Here is a 21837-nt window from a genome sequence, read left to right as displayed (position 1 = left end):
TCATAAAAATGAGCTTAAGCTTGTAACCATCCATAGCATATTTAGTTCAATCACAAAGCAATCCCTACATTGAAAAAAGCCAGGGATAGTGGCTCATGCCGATAACCTCAGAGGTTCTGGAGCTGAGGCAGCAAGATCACAAGCTCTAAGACAGCCTCAGAAACACACCAAGAGCCATTGCTGAGAACCTTTCTCAAGATGAAGTGGGTACAGGATTTTGCTAGGTGATGAAGTATCCTGGGTTCAATCCCTGGTACCAAAAATACAATAAAATGAGATTAATAAAATTAATAAATAACTTAATAAAATTATAATTATTTAATAAGATAAAATGAAGACAATAAAATAAAAATAAAAGAATAAAAATTTTGAACAAAACTGTATGAGTACCAAATAGAGTGCCTCTCATTTCATAAACATGACATGAATTTTCCCAGGGACCTATTAATCTGATGTATGAATTAATTAAAGTTTATATCCATTAGTAAATTTCTCATATCAATTATTTTGCTTCTGCTTCCCTATGTAACCCTGCAACTTTTAGTCCTTAAGTTATGGAATACTCAATATACAAAGTAACCTCTTTATATATATAAAATGATAGTGGGAGATAGTTAGAATATAGGGACAGAAATGTAGCCTTCACAAACAAAACTAGAGAAAATGATTAAGATCAGAATGAAGATTAAGTCATCCCCCACAGCTTATATGAGATGACCATATATAAATCCACATATTTACAGACACTTGAATCATTGCTAGACTCAAAAAGTAAAGGCATTATTATTGCTAAATGTGTTCACTGATACTGATACATCAAAAAACATGTAATGAGCAACTGAAGTTGAAATGTAAAATAGAATGTTAGGATAAAAATGAAGTAAGTGGATAGTATATTTTTATAGGCAGAGAAATAGAATGATTGGTGGAAAAAATTGTCAAGAATTGGTTAAAATAAAAGGGATGAGCCATGCATGGTGGTGCATATCTAATCCCAGGGACTCAGGAGGCAAACACAGGAGAATCACAAATTCAAAGCCAGTCTCAGCAACTTAGAAAGGCCCTCAGATACTTGGCAAGACACAGTCTCAAGACAAAGAAGAAAGGTTGATGGTGTTTCTCATTGCAGATCACTTCTGGTTTCTATCTCACTCTTGCAAAAGAAAAAAAAATAATGTGGGGTGGGGTAGTAAACAAGAAAAGACTCTTAAGTTTAATTTTTATTATGGACATCTTACCTTGTTCTCTTTTATATTTTTATTTTTAGCGACAGTAAAAATTTCCTAGAAGACTGAAAAAATTTAGTAATATATGAGGTTTATTTGCTTATTTATTTATTTATTATATAACAAGCATTTGTTCTGTGCTAAACTTATACAACTAAGGAAGTCAAGGTAATTAAAATAGAAAATCTCAAACTGGTAGTCCTTAGGCAGAATTAAGCCTGAAAGCCAAAAACACTGGGATTTTCTAGCCTTTATTTTTTTAACACAATTAGACCAAGTATAATTTTAAAAACATCAACTATCCTCTAATCAGATGACAACCCATAGAGCAACTCCAGCTGGCACCTGTTACTTTAAATAGAGTTTAGATGAGCCTCATTGTGGCAAGGCACACCTATAATCCCAGCCACTTGGGAGGCCAAATAGGAGGATCACAAGTTTAAGGCCAACCTCACCAATTAAACAGGACACTGTCTCAAAGAAAATAGAACAGAATAAGAACTGGGGATGTGGCTTAGAAGTAAAGTACCCCTGGTACCCCTCAATACCTTTTAAGTGTTTTAATTTTTCTTTAGATAAAATAAAGTTAGGCTCTTATCTTTACAGTTTATCTATGGATATTTTCAGGATATAAAGCAAGAGTTCAGATTTCAGTAGCTAACCACAAAACCATTCAAAAGTTAAAATTATTATCTTGCTATTTACAGAAATAAAATGTCAAAACCCACTCTAATCCATTTTGGTTATTTCTGTGGATTGACATCTCAGTATAATACTGTTAAAATCTAACACAGAATAAACTTCCAATTGTCAACAATAGTCATGTATATCTACCAGACAATATATATGATTGCCCCCGGTGACCTAACAGAGCATTATGTTACATCAAATTATTTTAAAAAATTTCCATGAGGCTAAATAATTAAAGCCAGGGTACATTTATAACTGTAGAGTATGAGAAGTAAATGGACCAAAGACACAGGGAAGGAAATACTTTCAAGAAACTTTGAGCAAATATCAAATATAATATGCAGAGGAAAGTGAAAGAATTTGTCAGTAAGTGGCAGACCCACATATACACATGTATGTATGTGTGTCATATATATGTGTGTGTGTGTGTGTGTGTGTGTGTGTGTGTGTAAAGTATGAAGCAATTTAATGTAGATATTCTGACTATAAGGCTGAAAGAATTTAATATAGGTAGCTGATAGGAGAGTTGTCCTTTAAGTAAACTGAGGCTTTTGGGAGAGTAATTTGGGAAAGAATTAAACATATATACCATCTATGACATATTCTTATAATAAATCAAACAAATTTTTGTCTTACCCATCAGTTCACAAGAAACACAAGGGATAGAGAAATCATGAGTATGCAATAAGCAAAATCCAGATTATTAGAAATCATATAGAATAAATTACTTCTTTTTATCTCAAATTAAAAAAAATATATAAAAATACTAAGAATTAGCTGTGGATGTAGCTCAGAGGTAGAGCAATTGCCTACATATATAAGGTAATAGATCCAGTTTGCACTGCAGGTAAACAAATAAGGATAAAGAAAAAGATAATTTGCATTGGGAAAAAACAACAGAGCAGGGTGCACTGGTGCACACTAGTAATCCCAGTTTCAGGATGTTGGGACAGGAGGATGGCAGATATCTAGCCTCAGGAACTTAGGGAGATCCTGTCTCAAATAAAAAACAAAAGGACCAGAGATGTGGCTCAGTGGTTAAGCATCCCAGGATTTAATCCTTAGTACAATTTTTTTAAAGTGTATAATGAAGTAAAGTGACACATGCCTCCAATTCCAGTTAGGAAGCTGAAACAGGAGGATTACAAGTTCAAGGCCAGCCTGGGCCACTAAGCTAGACCTGCTCAAAATGAAGAAAGAAAGGAGGGTGCTATAGCTCAGTGGTAGCTGACCTTATATATCCTGTATTTAGTATTGATTTTTAAAATACGCTAAATATTAACCACATTATTTACATAAACACCTGAGAGCAATGGAATATTTAAAACAAGGTGAAAAGCTAAATAACAGTAATTCTTACAGCATTAAAGTGGTTCAAAATCTATAACAGGTTTTATTCAACATCAAATATTGTTTTGTCCCCTTTTATTTTTACCTGTTTTGACATGACCTTGTAAATGTTGTATGGTTCATCTTTTCTTCCTCTTTTCTTTTTCATGGCAATACAAAATCATTTTATTTTCACATAAGAATTAAAATAAATACAAACATATATTTTCTTAAGCTAGAATGAGGAAATTTACCCAGATTCTCCCCACTTCCACTAACTGAAATTTTATCCTAAAAAACAGATTTATAATATCACTTTTATTAAGGATTTTTATGGTATTACATGCTAAATGCTAATAATTAACTTGGAAGAAATGGTTCTTGCAGTTGAACCTCACCCACAATCATTCACTTATCCACATGAAACCATTTTCTGCATTTCCATATCATAACTTTTTTATGATCATATCTTTGTTTCCTACCAATTGTTCTACTCTACTCATTCTGTTTGGCACCTAAAAGGATAAAATTTAAAATTAAACATAGAAGAACATTTTTATTTTGAAGTGTAAACAATAGAAAAGGACTGAGGATGTATTTCAGGGGTTCAATCTCCAGTTACCAAAAAAAGAGGTGGAACAGAATTATTCATCAGGTATTATCAGGTATTAAATAGCATCAGGTATTAAATGGCCTAAGACTCAAAAATTGAACTTAAAGATCTCTTACCTATTTGGCCTACCCGCATTTTTATATTTCCTAATAGAGACAGTTAGTATTGAAGTTAGGTGTGAACTTTAAAACAAATCTTGGGTTCAAATCCCAGCATTACTTATTAGATTACTTGATCTTCAGCAAGTTATCCAACTTTTATTGCAGTAGTTAAGTTGTATAGTCTCTGGAAAATAATGATCTGTTGTTCCTGGGAAAAATACAAGTTTAGGTTTCTATTAAACACTGCTTATGACATTTTCATCAACCAATCAATAAATATGTTTTTGCTTAAAAATACTTGATTTTAAATGTTGACTAAAGGCAAATAGCACTAGAACTCATGTTTAAATGATGGTCATTTAACGTCAGAGTATTGTCTCAATAAGGCATAACACAGAATACTTAGAATACTTAAGAAAACTAGTTAACACTTCAGCACAATGGTTAGGGTCATTTTAGACAGGAAAATCACTAGTAAGAAACAAACAAACAAACAAAAACATGGCTCCTAATACAGCAAGAAAATGACATGTTTACCATATGAAATCTGAAACAAAGTAGACCCCGTGTTTGAAAGAATCAAACAGTTTGCTCCTCTGCACATGACCATGTTTGTGAATGTCCACAAAACCACCAATAATATTAATTTTGGGGTTACAAATCAATTTTAGCAGGTTGGCAAATTTAGATAGAAAGTCTGTTAGTAAGTAATAAGGACTAACAGTATATTGCCTAGTATGTTTCTTTATATATAAAATGGAAGTAATAATATTATCTCTACTTAATAAAACTGTCTGGAAAGTTAAATAAGAGAAGAAATATATGGAACATCTGACACAATTTAAGTTCTTAACAAATACAAAATTTATCATTTCTCTTTCTGCTACTTCAATATGGGCTTCAAAAAAATTTGACCACGCATAAAATATCCTGAAGGACAATATTTGCATATTCTTTTCAAGTGAGCTGAATTCTGCCATGATTAAAAATAGCCCACAATATAAAAAAATACAGTGGTCATAATCTGGCTCTTATTCCATTTCTTAAAACTGAGAAATAGATTGTTAATGTTTCTATACAACTTGTAACAAAGGTAAATTAACAACTTTATAATTAAATAGATGCTCAAAGAAGTCAAGAGAACACAACAGAATTTCTTCAATATTTAAGATAATATATAAAAACTAGCTGGACACAGTGGCAAATGCCTATAATCCCAGCAACTCAGGAGCCTGAGATAGGAGAAGGCTGAGACAGGAGGAGGCCAGCCTCAGCAATTTAGCAAGACACTGTCTAAAAAAATGCTGGAGATATGGCTTCGTGGAAAAATGTCTCTAGGTTTCAATCTCCAGTATGTTTCTATATTTGCATGAATGTATACATTCTGAGGACTAGAGATATATTAAATGTCAGTGTGTGCTTAGCATATAGAAAACCCTAGTTTCAATCCCCAGCACTAAAAAATATTCCGGCTTGGTTTATTACCTTTGCAACTCTTAAAGGTTCTTTGCTCCTCTCCAATTTGTCTTTCTTCTTCTGTTCTTGTAAGATAATTTCTTCTTAGTATCACATATGGGGAATGCAACATAGGAAACATGTATATCCAACTCTCGAATAATTTAAGTGTACAATTTAAAAACCTATGATAATAAAAAGCAAAGAAAATTTTGTGCTTTAAGTCTTCATGGAGTAACAAGGAACAGACTTACCCTACTGCTATGAACAATTAAAATTTAGATAAAATATGTTACACAACAGTTTTCAAAAGGACAGTGAACACTTAGAAAATGGAAACAGATGAGGTGAAATTTCTGACTGCCCAGTTTACTACCTGAAGGCAAGCAATTTCCAAGAGCATATAAGAGAGGGAGAACAGAAATAGAACCCAAGACTCTAGTTGAGCCCATTCAAAACAGAGATGCTATCATTTCCAGGATCAAGTACCAGAGGGGCAGAACTACATAAAACTATGTCTCTCACAAAGTCTTCAGATTGACTACTGATAAATGCACAAGTATAAGGTAACCAAAGCCAGATAAATAGCTAACAGAAAGAAGTAGGTAGAACAATGCTGCCCCCGAAAAGGTGTCAAGAATAAAGAACAGTTTTCTTTTGCTAAGGCAAAGTGGAAAGTCCTAAAAACAAATCATATCCTTAAAGTCTTATCATGAAGTTTGAAAGATACACATTCCTCTCAGCATACTCCTCTTCTTTCTGTTACGGAGCAAGACTCAAGGATTTTCAGGGCAAAATGGAAGGGCTATGGATAGCTGGAATAAGTGTTAAGCTGAATGGCACAGATTCTTCAGATCCCGGGGTAAATTCCAGACCAAAGATCCTGAAACAAAAGATAATACTGTAGTCCCCATACTTGCAAGGTCACACTTTTTAAAATTTTTTTATTAGTTGCTCAAGACAATACAATGATCTTGACATATCATACATTTGATTCAAATGGGGTATATGAATTCTCATTTTTCCACGTGTACAGGTTGCAGGATCACATTGGTTATACAGCCACGTTTATACATACTGCCATACTGGTGTCTGTTGTATTCTGCTGCCCTTCCTATCCTCCCTCCCCTCCAATCACCTCTCTCTACCTAATCTACTATGATACATTTCTTTCTCTCTTTTTTCATTTTTTTTCTTTCCCCTCTCACCATCATATATGTAATTTTGTATAACAATGAGGGTCTCCTTTCATCTTCTGTGCAATTCCCCTTCTCCCTCCCATTCCCTCCCACCTCTCGTCCCTGTTTAGTAGTAATCTTCTTCTCATGCTCTTCCTCCCTACTATGTTTTGAGTCACCACCCTTATATCAAAGAAGACATTCAGCATTTGTTTTTTAGGGATTGGCTAGCTTCACTTAGCATAATCAGCTCTAATGCCATCTATTTCTCTGCAAATGCCATGATTTTGTTATTTTTTAGTGCTGAGTAATATTCCATTGTGTATAAATGCCACATTTTTTTATCCTTTCATCTGTTAAAGGGCATCTAGTTTGGTTCCACGGTCTAGCTATTGTGAATTGTGCTGATATTAACATTGATGTAGCTGCGTCCCTTTATTATGCTCTTTTTAGGTCTTTTGGGTATACTCCGAAAAGGGGAACAGCTGGGACAAATGGTGGTTTCATTCCCAGCTTTCCAAGGAATCTCCATTCTGCTTTCCAAATTGGCCACACCAATTTGGAATCCCACCAGCAATGTACAAGAATATCCTTTTCCCCACATCCTCGCCAGCACTTGTTATTGTTTGACTTCATAATGCCTGCCATTCTTGGTGGAGTGAGATGGTATCTTAGAGTGGTTTTAAATTGCATTTCTCTGACTGCTAGAGATGGTGAGCATTTTTTTGTGTAATTGTTGATTGATTGTATGTCCTGCTCTGAGAAGTGTCTGTTCAGATCCTTGGCCCATTTGTTGATTGGGTTATTTGTTCTCTTGTTGTTTAATTTTGTGAGTTCTTTGTATACTCTGGAGATTAGAGCTCTATCTGAAGTGTGAGGGGTAAAAATTTGTTACCAGGATGTAGGCTCCCTATTTACCTCTCTTATTGTTTCTCTTGCTGAGAAAAAACTCTTTATTTTGAGTATGTCCCATTTGTTGATTCTAGATTTTAGCTCTTGTGCTATAGGTGTCCAGTTAAGGAATTTGGAGCCCGACCACATGAGATGGAGACTAGGGATCACTTTTTCTTCTATTAGACACAGAGTCTCTGGTTTGATTCTTAGCTCCTTGATCCATTTTGAGTTAACTTTTGTGCATGGTGAGAGAAAGGGATTCAATTTCATTTTGTTGCATATGGATTTCCAGTTCTCCCAGCACCATTTGTTGAAGATGCTATCCTTTCTCCATTGAATTCTTTTAGCACCTTTGTCTAATATAAGGTAGTTGTAATTTTGTGGATTGGTCTCTGTGTCCTCTATTCTATACCATTTGTCTACCCACCTGTTTTGGTGCCAGTACCATGCTGTTTTTGTTACTATTGCTCTGTAGTATAATTTAAGATCTGGTATCACTATACCGCCTGATTCACACTTCCTGCTTAGAATTGCTTTAGCTATTCTGGATCTTTTATTTTTCCAGATGAATTTCATGACTGCTTTTTCTATTTCTGTGAGGAATGCCATTGGGATTTTGATTGGCATTGCATTGAACCTACAGAGTACTTTTGGTAAAATGGCCATCTTAATGATATTAATTTTGCCTATCAATGAACAAGGTATATCTCTCCATCTTCAAAGGTCTTCTTCTATTTATCTCTTTAGGGTTCTGTAGTTTTTGTTGTACAGGTTTTTCACCTCTTTTGTTAGGTTGATTCCCAAGTATTTTATTTATTTATTTTTTTGAGGATATTGTGAATGGGGTGTTTATCCTCATTTCTATTTCAGAGGATTTGTCACTGACATACAGGAATGCCTTTGATTTATGGGTGTTGATTTTATATCCTACCACTTTGATGAATTCATTTACTAGTTCTAGAAGTTTCCTGGTAGAACCTTTTGGGTTATCTAGGTATACGATCATGTCATCCACAAATAGTGCTAATTTAAATTATTCTTTTCCTATCTTTATGCCTTTAATTTCTTTTGTCTAATTGCTCTGGCCAGTGTTTCGAGAACTATATTGAATAGAAGTGGTGATAGAGGGCATCCCTGTCTCGTTCCAGATTTTAGAGGGAATGCCTTCAATTTTTCTCCATTTAGAAAATGCTTGCCTGAGGCTTAGCATAAATACCTTTTACAATGTTGAGGTAAGTTACTGTTATCCCTAGATTTTCTAGTTTTTTGAACATAAAGGGATGATGTATTTTGTGGAATGCTTTTTCTGCGACTATTGAGATGATCATATGTTTCTTATCTTTAAGTCTATTGATGTGATGAATTACATTTATTGATTTCTGTATATTGTACCAGCCTTGCATCCCAGGGTTGAATCCTACTTGGTCATGGTACACAATCTCTTTGATATGTTTTTGTTTCCGATTTGCCAGAATTTTATTGAGGATTTTTGCATCTATGTTCATTAGAGATATTTGTCTGTAGTTTTTTTCTTTGAAGTGTGTTTGTCTGGTTTAGGAATCAGGGTGATGTTGGCCTCATAGAATGAATTTGGAAGTACTCCCTCTTTTTCTATTTCCTGAAATAGTTTGAAAAGCATTGGTATTAGTTTTTCTTTAAAAGTTTTGTAAAACTCTGCTATATACCCATCCAGTCCTGGGATTTTCTTGGTTGGTAGTCTTTTGATGGCTTCTTCTATTTCCTCAATTGATATAGGTCCTAAACAGTTGTGTATATCCTCCTGACTCAATCTGGGCAGATCATATGACTTAAGAAATTTATCCATGCCTTCACTATCTTCTATTTTATTGGAATATAAGGTTTCAAAATAATTTGTAATTGTCTTCTGTATTTCTGTAGTGTCTGTTGTGATATTGCCTTTTTCATCCCGTATGCTAGTAATTTGAGTTCTCTCTCTTCTTCCCTCCATTAGCATGGTTAAGGGTCTGTCAATCTTATTTAGTTTTTCAAAGAACCAAATTTTAGTTTTGTCAATTTTTCAATTGTTTCTTTTGTTTCAATTTCATTGATTTCAGCTCTGATTTTAATTATTTCTTGCCTTCGATTACATTTGCTGTTGTTTTGCTCTTCTTTTTCCAGGGTTTTGAGATGAAGTGTCAGATCATTTATTTGTTGGGTTTTTTTTTCTTTCTTTTTTTTTTGAGGAATAAAAAAATCCAAGCAATGAATTTTCCTCTTAGAACTTTCATTGTGTCCCATAGATTCCAATATGTTGTGTCTGTGTTTTCATTTATCTCTAATAATTTTTTATTAGAGGAACTAAAGAAAACCTTTAATGGGGCTGGAGGCATAACTCAGTGGTTGAGCATTTGCCTAACATGCCCAAGGACCTGAATTTGATCTCCATCAATCACATAAAATAAAGGTATAAAATTATTACCACTGACCAAAAATGTCTTGTGTGTGTTGGTAGACCAGAAATTTCAGAATTTCTGGACAGGGCAGTTGTTCTCAAAGTTCTTGTTGCATCACATCACCTGGAGGGATTTTCAGAACACTGCTGGGACATGTCCCCAGTGTCCAATGTAATAATTAAATCTAGAGGTTTTAATTTCTAAGTGATGTTGTTAGTTTTTTGAATCACTTTTTGAGCACTACTTGGTAGAATGCTTACTGAAATTCTAGGTTGCACCTTGGACGTGCCCAAAATCTTTTTTTTTTTTTTTTAATTTTGGATCTTTATTTTTATACAAGGGATCTGCTATCTTACAATTCTTTAATGAAGTACATTATCAACTTTGTGAGCTACAATCTTGAAAAGAAAGACAACTTTTTAAAAAAATTTTTGGTAGTAGTAGACAAAATGCCTTTAGTCTATTTGTTTATTTTTATGTGTTTGTTTTTATGCTGTTTCTAACCCAGTTTCTTATGCATGGTTGGCAGGAGCTCTGCCACTGAGCTACAGCCCAGCCCAATATTTGGTTTTATTACAACTTGAATTTATGATAAAGAAGACATCTCTGCACTATGTCAAATTGCTCATGCATTGGATGTCAGAGACAAAACTTATGCCCATCCCAGACACACTACGGAATTCCCTTGAGCTAGTTACTTGGGTGTTATGAGCCTCACAGTTAGAGAATGGGAAGTTATTTCTGCCTTGCCAGTATCAATGTTATTGGTTGGGGACACCAAATGAGATCATGTATATATAAATTAGCTATGAGTTGAGATGCATGTAGATTATTGTCACTCACAATAAAGACTCCATTTCTTGGCCTCTCTTTAGCTGGGTGCGGCCCTAGAACTAACTTATAACTAATGAGATATGAGGGGAAAGTGTTAGGTGCAATTCTCCAGGACACACTAACAATTCCCCTTTTCCCTTTGTGCTCAAGGGAATGCAGGTGTCATAGTGAGTTTCCCATGTCCATGCCATGAGGGATTACAGGTCCAAATGTGCCTAGACCTAGACCTCAATGATGGAGAGATACATACAGGGACAAACTTCAGCAAATTGCAGGTATACTGACTTATACATGAAAGAAATTTCTATTTTGTGTAAAAATTTTGTGTAAGCTCTTTCCTGTGACATATGGTGTGTCTCTATCACATTAATTCAAAATGACAAATGTCCTGAAGATGATGGAAGGCATTTGTTATGAGATGTTTGAAGAATGAGAAAAAAAATCATGTCCAGTTCTTTATCATAATACGTTACATTCTTAGCTCTCTATATGCAAGTAAGAATGTTCATGTGATGCTTTGCATGTTCTTTAGGAACAAGATGCATGGAATTCCTGAACTGGCTTCATGGTTCTCTGATTTCTATAGGGCAGCCTAGAATCTGTTTGTAAAGGAAGATCTAAGGAAATGGCTGAGTATCCCAGACTCCTACTAGCCCCAATATCAGCACAACTTCCCTTCTGCCAGCACACCCACCTCTGCAGTTGTCTTGGGAAATTAGCTCTTTCCTACAAGGAGGGGAAGAGCAGAACACAGAGTATCAGAGAGAAGAGAAGGGAAAGAGATTTTCCATCCCACTTAAATGCAACATTTACAACTTTTCCTCATGATACTATGGTTACCACATGACTTTTTAATTAGTTTCTACAGAAATAGCAATTGTGGTAGTCAATAAATAGCATTTATCCATGTGCCTTCATTAATAATAAGAAATTCCTGTTAAAAGTACACATTATGAGATAGTGTTTTTTCACCCTTTACTTCCCCCCATGTGTTCACCAATATTCAAACTGGAGGCACAGGATTTAGAATGCAGTGAAGAGAATGAAAACCATTATGATCACTGTCCTTTTCCACTAAGGAGGACATCTAACCATAGAGGATGCTTCTGTAGAATATTGCTCACTATCCATACCACAAGTTCTAAATAAAGTAGTAAATGGAAAATAAGGAGCAAATACTTTAAGTGTTTTATTCTCAACTTAAGATTTTTTAAGGACTTTCATTAAAAAGGTATCATTCCTTCAAAGATAAGTCACTTTCTTCCTGGAACACTTCAGAATTCGTAATGGATTTTCCAGCTTTCTCTTTCTTCCTTTCACAAATCAAACTGTACTTAAATTTTAGTGTAAAATTCATTTTCACCATATTACTAAATTGTGGAGAATCTATTGTCATTTTATGTCTGATCAATTCCCATGCCCATAGCCTGGCCTTCAACACCATACATCAGCCCATCTCCCTGTTGCCATCTTGCCAACCTGGTTAGTCCTTCAGTATTTCTTACTTCAGCAGGCTCTCATTCTCTGTGTGTGTTATACTTTTCTTCTTTTTACAGAGCTACACCATATAAATAATGCCAGTTGCTTTCACTCAACAGGGTTTTGCCCCTCAGTCATATCATTGCATGTCTCTTGAGCCCATCCTTTGAATTGCCAGGTAGTATTCCACTATGTGATCATTCCACAATTTGTTTATTCATGCTTCTATCAGAGACATTTGGGTTTTCTCCAGAGTTAGCCTATTATTAATATAACTACTACGAACATTCCAGAATGGTCTTCCATGGGCATATGTTTTCATTTCTCTTGTGTAAGTTCCCAACAGCGTTATTGTTGATTTATTGTATAGGTATATGTTTAACTTTATAGGAAATTATCAGTTTTCTAAAACTTATTTTGTTCTCTCATTATTAATTACAAAAAATATAGTTGATGCTTATCCTTTCTAACATTTGGAATTGCTACTCTATTTATTTATTTATTTGATACCAGGCATTGAGCTCAAAAGCACTCAACCACTGAACCACATACCCAGCCCTATTTTGTATTTTATTTAAAGACAGGATTTTACTGAGTTGCTTAATGTCTCACTGTTGCTGAAACTGGGATAGAACTTGCCATTCTCTTGTCTCAGCCTCCTCAGCTGCTGGGATCACAGGCATGTGCTATTGCTCCCAGCATATTTAATTTTAATAAGTTATATAAAATGGTCTTCTTATGGCTCTGATTCACATTTACTTCAGGCAAATATAATTATCTGAAGCTTAGTTCTTACCCAAGCAGAAGTTCAAAGATCATGGCCATGAGGAACAAGATTCAGATTCAGCATACCCTAAAGGTTGCAAACGAGAGGGGAAGGAAAGGAACCTTGTTAGTACTCAAATCATGAAGTTAAAAGCTTCTGGATGACATCACGAGATAAAATGCATACCAAGTGTCTACAACACAGTCTTTCCCTTTCTGTGATCAGCACTGTTACACACATCCATTCATATACCTTCCACATGTTCACACAGGATACACGTTATATGGCAGGCTTTAAATCTTTCCTCACATAAATCTGCAGTGACATAATCTATAAAGAAGGATCTAAAATATGAAAACTACTAGTAGTAAAAAGTGACTAAATATAAAAATTAAAAGAAATATGCTCTACTAAATATTCTATGGCATACTCACACCTGCAAAGCGAGACCTACAGGAGCTACTAAATCTACTTCATTTATTAAGCTAACATTGTCAGAATTATATGCAGTTCCCCTTCAAAAATGTAAATCCAGAGTCAATTAATAAACAAATGAACTACAATTAAGCTTGGAAAACTGCATGTACAGAATATGTTGAAAATAGTGAAGTGATAAACTATTTTCTTTAGAAGTTCATTATGATGTCTATACCTCATGATGTGCCTTACTAAATAAATTTTAAAATTAAATTTGATTTTCAAATTGTAAAATATTTTTCTAATGAAATTTTGATTTGTCTTAAAGAAAAAGCAAACATTCTACTCATCCATTTTTAAAAGTAGAAATGGGAAAGCCAGGCTCGGTGGCACATGCCTATAATCCCAGCAGCTTGGGAGGCTAAAACAGGAGGATCATGAGTTTAAAGCCAGCCTCAGCAAAGGTTAGGTACTAGGCAACTCAGTGAGACCCTGTCTCTAAATAAAATACAACATGGGGCTGGGGATGTGGCTCGGTGTTTGAATGCCCCTGAGTTCAATCCCTAGTACCAAAAAAAAAAAAAAAAGGGGGGGGGTGAGCAATATAATGGGTAATATGTCTCATTTTCATTATAGAAAAAAAACAAGGTGAACAAGTAATAACAAAAGTGAAAAATAAATAAGAAATGGAAATAAGAATAGGTGGGTCAGAAATGGGTAAGACACCTGGGGTTGTGGCTCGGTAGTAGAGCACTTGTCTAGAAAGTGTGAGGCAGTTGGTTCAATTCTAAGATAAATATAAACCTCCATCAACATCTGAAAAAATATTTTTAAAATGGATAAGATAGGGCTGGAGGTGGTGTATGTATTCCACACAAAGTCTGGAGCTCTAAGCCCAGCACTGAAAGAAAAAAAAAAAGATAAATATGTTCTCCTGTCCAGAGTTAGCTGGAGAAAAACAATGATGAATCAGACAGACCAAAATGATGGATGTTGTCATAGGTAAATCTGAGAACAGGAACAGAGGACACAGAGATTAGAAGCCAAAGAGCAGTTAAAAGCATCTTGGGAATTCATGTTAATATAATAAAGGAATCAGGGCTATCAGAAGATTCACAGAATGCCATTGGCTTTTGAAACACCACTTATCCCCCCCAATTTTCATTGTTTCTTGTACCTATTACAGAAAATCACTGTTTGCTGTCTTTCATTTTGTGAGTTAACATATGGGAAATGCTTGTATTTCATATTTCAGAGATTTATTTTGGAAACATGGATATATAGGTTAAATTTTATATGCATAAGTCCTCTGACATCTAGAATTCTGACTACCTTACTTATGTGATCCTAAAAGATTAAGATTCAAACATTTCATAAAGCACTTTGTCATTCTGAAATTTAAATAAATTAACAGTTTTTGATTTAGTTAAGTCCCAGTAGTGAGAAGACATAATGCAAATCCCTTAAATAATGGTAGAAGAAACATTCAGAGATAAGTAAGTCAGCACTCATCACATTTTCCAACTGCTCTTTGCCAACCTATTTTAAAGAGTAAGATCCATCAGTCTGCTTTAAAAGAAGTCTTGCTCCAAGTTAAAGCACTATAATCAACACAATCACATTTTATATAGTACTTGCCAGAGGCCTCAGAAATTTGATCAACAAATAGAGCTATTATTTTACTTGCCTGAAGTCTTGCAGAATTATGTATATGACTCACCCATATATAGAAGACATATCCATTACATCATCAATCATGACACAGCAAAGTTCATAAGACCACATATACATGGGGGGACTGTCTGTTGCAATGTATATATTGGTGACAACATCAAAGAGAAAAGCTTTTCCAATACCTGAATTCTTGGAAAAACAAAATTGGGGAAGTGTTCAGTATCTTTTAAGAATCAAAGTTAGCAAAAAATCAAAGACCATAAATTATTAAATAACATATAAGGCCGTACAATATAATACCAAAACAAAAATAGTACTTGTTTCAGAAAAACTTCTATTATCAAAGAATAAAAGTTGAATTATATCTCTACTTTATTTTACTGATATAATTGCATATGTTATATGTTTTGATTATTCCTCTTTGATTAAGTGAATCATTTTCTAAGAGATCACAAAAAAATTTATCCAAACTCAAGCTATACATAATTATAATCCATCTCTGATTTGAGTGATCATGCTACCAGAAAGTTCTTATGTGAGCAATCAGTAAAACACAATAGATTTACAGTTTGATGTCAACATCTAGCATAACACAAAAGCCCAAGAAGCCACTGAACACTGAATCCTTTCAAATTAATGTTTGGAAAATATAATAGATACATATTAAATTTACTGGGATGGGAGAAGTGATCCTTTTTTCTTAAACTGAATCTTCAAAATAAGAACACAAAAATATAAAGCTAAGGTCACATTTGGTGGCTGGGTGTGGTGGCATACACCTAAAACCCCCATGGATCAGGAGGCTAACACGGGAAGAGCAAGAGTTCAAAGCCAGCTCAGCAACTTATTGAGGTTCTAAGAAGTTCAGGTAGCTCCTCTCTCCAAATTAAATATGCAAAAAAGAGGTGCAGATGAGGCTCAGTGGTTAACTTCCCCATACCAAAAAAAAAAAAAAAAAACAGCAACAACAACAACAAAAACAGATTACAGTGGGAGAAGAAAGGTGTATACTTTTTAGAGGAAGATAGATTGAGTTTATTTTTTTAGTTGTAAATGGACAAAAACCTTTATTTTATTTATTTATATGTGGCTCTCAGGATGGAACCTAGTGCCTCATATGTGTGAGGCAAGAGCTTTACCACTGCTCCACAATATCAGCACTGAATATTATTTTTTAAGCACTAATTTCCTATAAATGATTTAAACATTTAATCCAGGCAAACTAGAAGTCAATGAGACTTTTTTGCATGGTTTTCTAGGGGAGTTACTAAAAGCTCTTGGACCCTGAAGCCCAGAGAACATTATTGAGCTTATAGGGAAGTCACCATAACAGACTCAGAGTAAGGTAATTACTACATTGTCACTCCTCTGCTTCCCCTGTAATCTGTTACTATCATTAAGAGAACATTTTCTTGGTATTTTTAAATGCTCATTTGTACCAATATCGCAAAAAATAAGACGGACAAAGTTATTTCTTATATACTTACAGAAAGAAAATTCAAAATCATTAATCTTAATTAGCAGGCGATCTTTAACAGTAGTTTCTTAATTAAATGATTATAAATAAACAATCCTTTCAACTATGTCATAGAAAAAAGGTGCAAACTTATAGAATAAATCCACCTAACACAAAGGATAGAGTTTCCTAAAAGTAAAGTGTTTTAAAAGCTAAGATACATTAGAATCAGTCCAGACTTGAAAGTGTACCACATTTATAAAAGACCCTTGCTACTAATAAAGATAGTATGGAAATTCAAGCTAGACTTTAACAACAAATATAACAAGAGATTCTTTGCCTGAGGCAACTGGAGGTTGGGGTTGGGGCAAAAGCACATGAATGTCACATGAATTCAATCATCAGGAAAATGTGAAAAGAAAGAAAAATAACTTCTCAATTTCACCATGCTTACATGATAGTTTGGAATTCAACAAAGAAGAGATTGGAATATTTCAGAACTAGGAATGGGCCTATCAGTAACAGAAAGCTATGGGGTTGTAATGACAGAGATGGGAATATATCTCCAGAGCTCTTATATTGAACACACATGTTGTTTTTTCAGGGAGGGATCTCATTTCAAATATACATATTCTTACATGACATGGATTTTTTTTTCTAGCCCAGCATCTGCAAGGCCATCACTGGCCCTCTGATGAATGTCCCTCTTTGTTTTTATTTTGTGAGAATCAGACAGACCATCAACTTTGGGAATAAAACCCTCAAAATTCATGTCTGGCTTAACTTTACAGGCTTTATTTAAAAAAATCATTTATTTTAGTTGTATACAGTACCTTTTTAAAAAATTCATTTATTTTTATGCAGTGCTGAGGATTGAACCCAGGACCTCACATGTGCTAGGTGAGCACTCTATCTCTGAGCCACAACCCCAGTCCCAACTTTGTAGACTTTAGAAACAGTAATGTGAAGAATTGTTCAAGTTTCCCTGTACTTATCCTGTAAGTCAGAAAAAAATTTATTTTATAAAAATAATCTTACAAAAGGCAAGGAATGAGTTAAGAAAGTGTCAAACTAAGTCTTTCCCCAACCACAGAAAATATATTACATTAATTATTCAGAAATATCCAAACATTCAAATATGCTAATAGTTAGTTCTTCCACTTCTTAAGATAAAAAATTAAAATCCCAAATTAATGCCTCAAATTTTAATACTGCTAATATAAAGAAAAGGGGAAATGAACAATTCTTCCCAATAGTTTTTTAAAGCAATACCAGCTCTGCCATTTATTAGATGTGTGACTTTAAACAAGTTGCTTCAACTCTGTGATTTCAGTTTACTCATCTATAAAACAGGAATTACAATATTAACTTCACAATGTTGTGAAGATTAAATTAGATCATGTATGTGAAAGTTCCCGATATATCATCTATTACTCAGAATGCATTCCTAAATAATATATAAGCTATGAAAAGTAAGATTCTTAGGAATAGGGACATGTACCATTCATCTGACTGCCTGGCACATAGTAGCCCTTTAATAAATGCTTGTTGGACTAAATTCAATTTGGACACTCAAGGAAACTAATCACTCTAGTATATATTGACTCAGTTCTTTCTCATAGTTCATCTTATATTATGGGCACTGACAGGATCTTTTTGATAAGTTGTAGTACTACTATAATAGCTAATAGTAATGTGTTGCAAAATTTACTGGAAAGCCAATGCTAAGTGCTCCTTAACTAGGGCTCAGGATGTAAACTAAACCTCCTAACCAACTGATTCTTTCAAATTGCAATAACATGCCTGTTCAAAAAGCATCTTTGCAATTGCACTGAATATTGTTATGGAATCTGCTGGCAGAGAGATGAGCTGCAAACAAATGACAATAAGATGAACAATTTTCCATTGTTTCTACATATTTTTGCCATCAGGGAAAAGAAGTAAACATAATTATTTCTAACTACCTGTGCATCAATAACATATATCAATGCTCTTGTTCCCCTGAATATAATCTTGCAGTCAAAGGTTGGGTCAAAAATGTCCATTGGCCCAGGAAAATCCCAAATCTGGAAATTCACAAAGTAGCTATTGGAAATGTCATCTTTATAAATCTTGTTGGTGCTCTCCAAATAGAATGGGTGACATTTTATAAAATACTACCTGCAAGGAGAAAAAAATGTTATGTCTCTTTAACTTCAGAATTTAAATTTAAAACTCCATCCTGGATTAACATTAGAAAACTTGATCTTTTGGCATACGTAAATAAACAACAAACAAACAAACTAAGGTAAAAACTGAATGTTTATAAATGCATTGGTACTATCTTTTTACTTATAGCTAAGGAAAACATTAAATCATTTTCCATTCAATCTATTTTAAAGCTGAAACGTTTTATGCTATTTTCTCTGCAACATACTCAGTACTAGGATTAGCACTCTATTGTACTCACATTGTTGTTTTTGGTTTTGGGGGGGTGTTTTTTCTGTTTTATTTGTTTGCTTTTATTGGGGATTTAAACTTGCCAAACTCTACTTTAATCATGAAACTTTTGTAGCAAAATTTCCAGAAGTTTTGTTCATTCAAAAATTACTCCAATGACTACCCCAGGCTCTGAGGAATAATAAACATGAAATCTTCCCTCACTAAGTTTGCAGTCTTGTGGAAAAAATAAACAAGGAATGTAATTATACAGAAAATGTCCAAAACATGAGGGGGACTTGTGGGAGCTGACAGGTTAGATAGGCAACACTCTTGAGAAAAGGATTGGTAAATGCAAATATTAATAATCACAATATTCACAATCCATACAATCATAACATAAAATTAATTTGCCTCACTGTAGAAAATAAAAATGATTTCCAAGGTTTTGTAACAAATGGGGGGAGCTAAAATCAGTCTGCTAAAAACCTCTCATAAGTACACCTAAGTCTTTGTAGAGGTGAGAAGCAAAGTAAATAAAACACAGTAATAAAGCAAATTCAAGAGGGTACTTTCTTAAAACATCACAACTATGAAATATCACACAGACTTTTTTTTGCATAGACTTTTTCAACAGAGTGGAAAGGGGAAAATACTAGGTGTGCACAATTATAATGTAGAAGTTTGTTTTCTGTGTAATGAGAATGAAAGAAGTCAACTTTGCCTTTCTTTTCCCCTTTACCAAACAGTATATAGTCCTCCATTCGTTTCTGACAGACCCAAAGTGAAAACAAACGGACTAATGTATCTGCAAAACATTTTCAACGTTTTCAAAGATGTTTCTAACTACACATCTACAAGGCGAATACCACCAGTAACTACACTCACCAGGTCACTAGGATTTAAGTAGGTGAAGTGACAGTACCCAATTCCCAAAAGTGTTGGAGCCAAGACTCCTCTGGAGTAGTAAAGTATTTAAATGCCTGGTGCCTTTCTCAAAACTCTTTTGGACACTGCTCCCTGGGGCTTGGCTGGGAATGCCTGCAAACTCAGGTCAGCTGAAGCGAGCCAGGGCAGGAGAAGGAATCCAACAAGTTCTCCTAGTGAGATCTGGAGAGTGGTTTCCCCTGTCAATGCCCCAGGGCCTGTATCCCCATGGGAGGTTTCGGTGTGTCTCCAGCCAGTGTTGCCAGAGTTCGGGTCCCCGTGCATTTGGCTCCATGCTCACTTGTGGGAGTGTGAGAGAAATTGTGCTGCAACCCAGGTGTAGGCCAGCATGACCATCACCCTCCTGGGGTCTCCAGGTAGGGCCACCTGGGACCCTGGAGGGGAGCCAAGGGAGGGCGAAGAACCCAACACCACCACTCACCCTCTGAATGAAGGACTTGGGCCGTGCAGCATCCCCAGGAGCAGAATCCTCAGCTGCGAGCTGTTAGCCTTAGCGGCCCCACCCTTCTCCTCTCCACCAGAGAAGAAGTCCTTTGGGAACCAATCCACCCAGTCGGAACTACAAGTCAGGGGCGTCTCCTCCGCCCCATACTGCAGGGGCACGGTGGCAGAAACCAGAACACCAGCCCACGCGCTGACAGGCCAGGACAGACCAGGCGGTGCCACCGTGCCCCACCTGCCCACACGCCTGCCGCCACCGCCACCGCCACTGACCCGCCTGCCGCTGCCTCCACCAGAATGCCGCCGCAGTCACCTCCGACCTGCTTGCCGCCACTGGCGCTGCTTCTGACCCTCCTGTCTTGGCCGGCGCCTATCCACCTGTCGCCACCGACGAAGAGATGAAGGGATGCAACGGGAGGGTTATCTGAATTAAACTTATCAATCAGACTATCATGAATCCTATAAAGAAAGAAACTTTCAAACCAGCCACAGAACTAAGATTCCGTCTACCACCAACAGATGGAGCTAGGGGCGGGGGCTTATGTCATGTCCTTTTGGCTTGGAAACAAATATTTCATAACACCTTTTCAGAACCTAACACATAAATTGAGACTGAAATAGAAGACAGGAACTTATTATACTTGATCATAACCTGTTGGCATATTGCTTAAGATCTATTGATTCCCTTCTTCTATAATTTCATAGTCATAAAGAAAATTAGAATCATTTTGTTAAAAGCTTGAATGCTAGGTAGTGCTTGCCCTGGAGAAAATGTACCAGTAGTCTGTGCCTCAAAAGAGTGGAGTGGAGTTACAGCTACAAACCTGTTTTCTCTAATAACCATTTCTAGTAAATTGTTTTCACACTATCTTAATTAATTGGTAAACTGAATTTCTGAGCATAATTGTACTGTGGTCTGATAAGCCAGAAAATACCCTCCTATTCACCCCTCACAAATACTCTGTTTAGCATTTTTACAAGGATTCTCCCCTCTTTAAAGTTAAGAATGATTGTTGTTTTTATTTTATCAATCTACATACTTTAAACAAGTTTTTTTCTGTCTTGTTTTATACCCGAAATTGAACCCAGTGGCATTTAAGCACTGAGCTATATCCCCAGCCCTTTTTCTATTTTATTTAGAAACAGGGTCTCACTAAATTGCCGAGGCTGGCTTTGAACTTACAATCAACTTACCTCAGCCTTCAGAGCTGCTGGGATTACAGGTGTGCACCACTGCACCCAGCTAAACATAACTTTTTAATTCCTCTTCTACACATGAGTGCATAAAGTCAATGTGACGTTAACTGACGTAACCTGCAGATTAGCCATGGAATGGTAAAAACAAACAAGATTGGTGTCTATTTAAGCAAATGGTTAGACAGGTCATCACTTTTCACAGTTTGTCCTTGATTAGCATATACTGTTTCAGCAAGAATCTTGCAGTTTCTGATGTAAGTTCTTGCCATGAAATTTTTATTGGGGGGGGGACAGGGATAGGAGCTGG

The sequence above is a fragment of the Callospermophilus lateralis genome, unplaced genomic scaffold, assembly GCF_048772815.1.
Source record: "Callospermophilus lateralis isolate mCalLat2 unplaced genomic scaffold, mCalLat2.hap1 Scaffold_91, whole genome shotgun sequence".
In the NCBI taxonomy this organism is placed as follows: domain Eukaryota; kingdom Metazoa; phylum Chordata; class Mammalia; order Rodentia; family Sciuridae; genus Callospermophilus; species Callospermophilus lateralis.
This window is presented reverse-complemented; position numbering follows the sequence as displayed.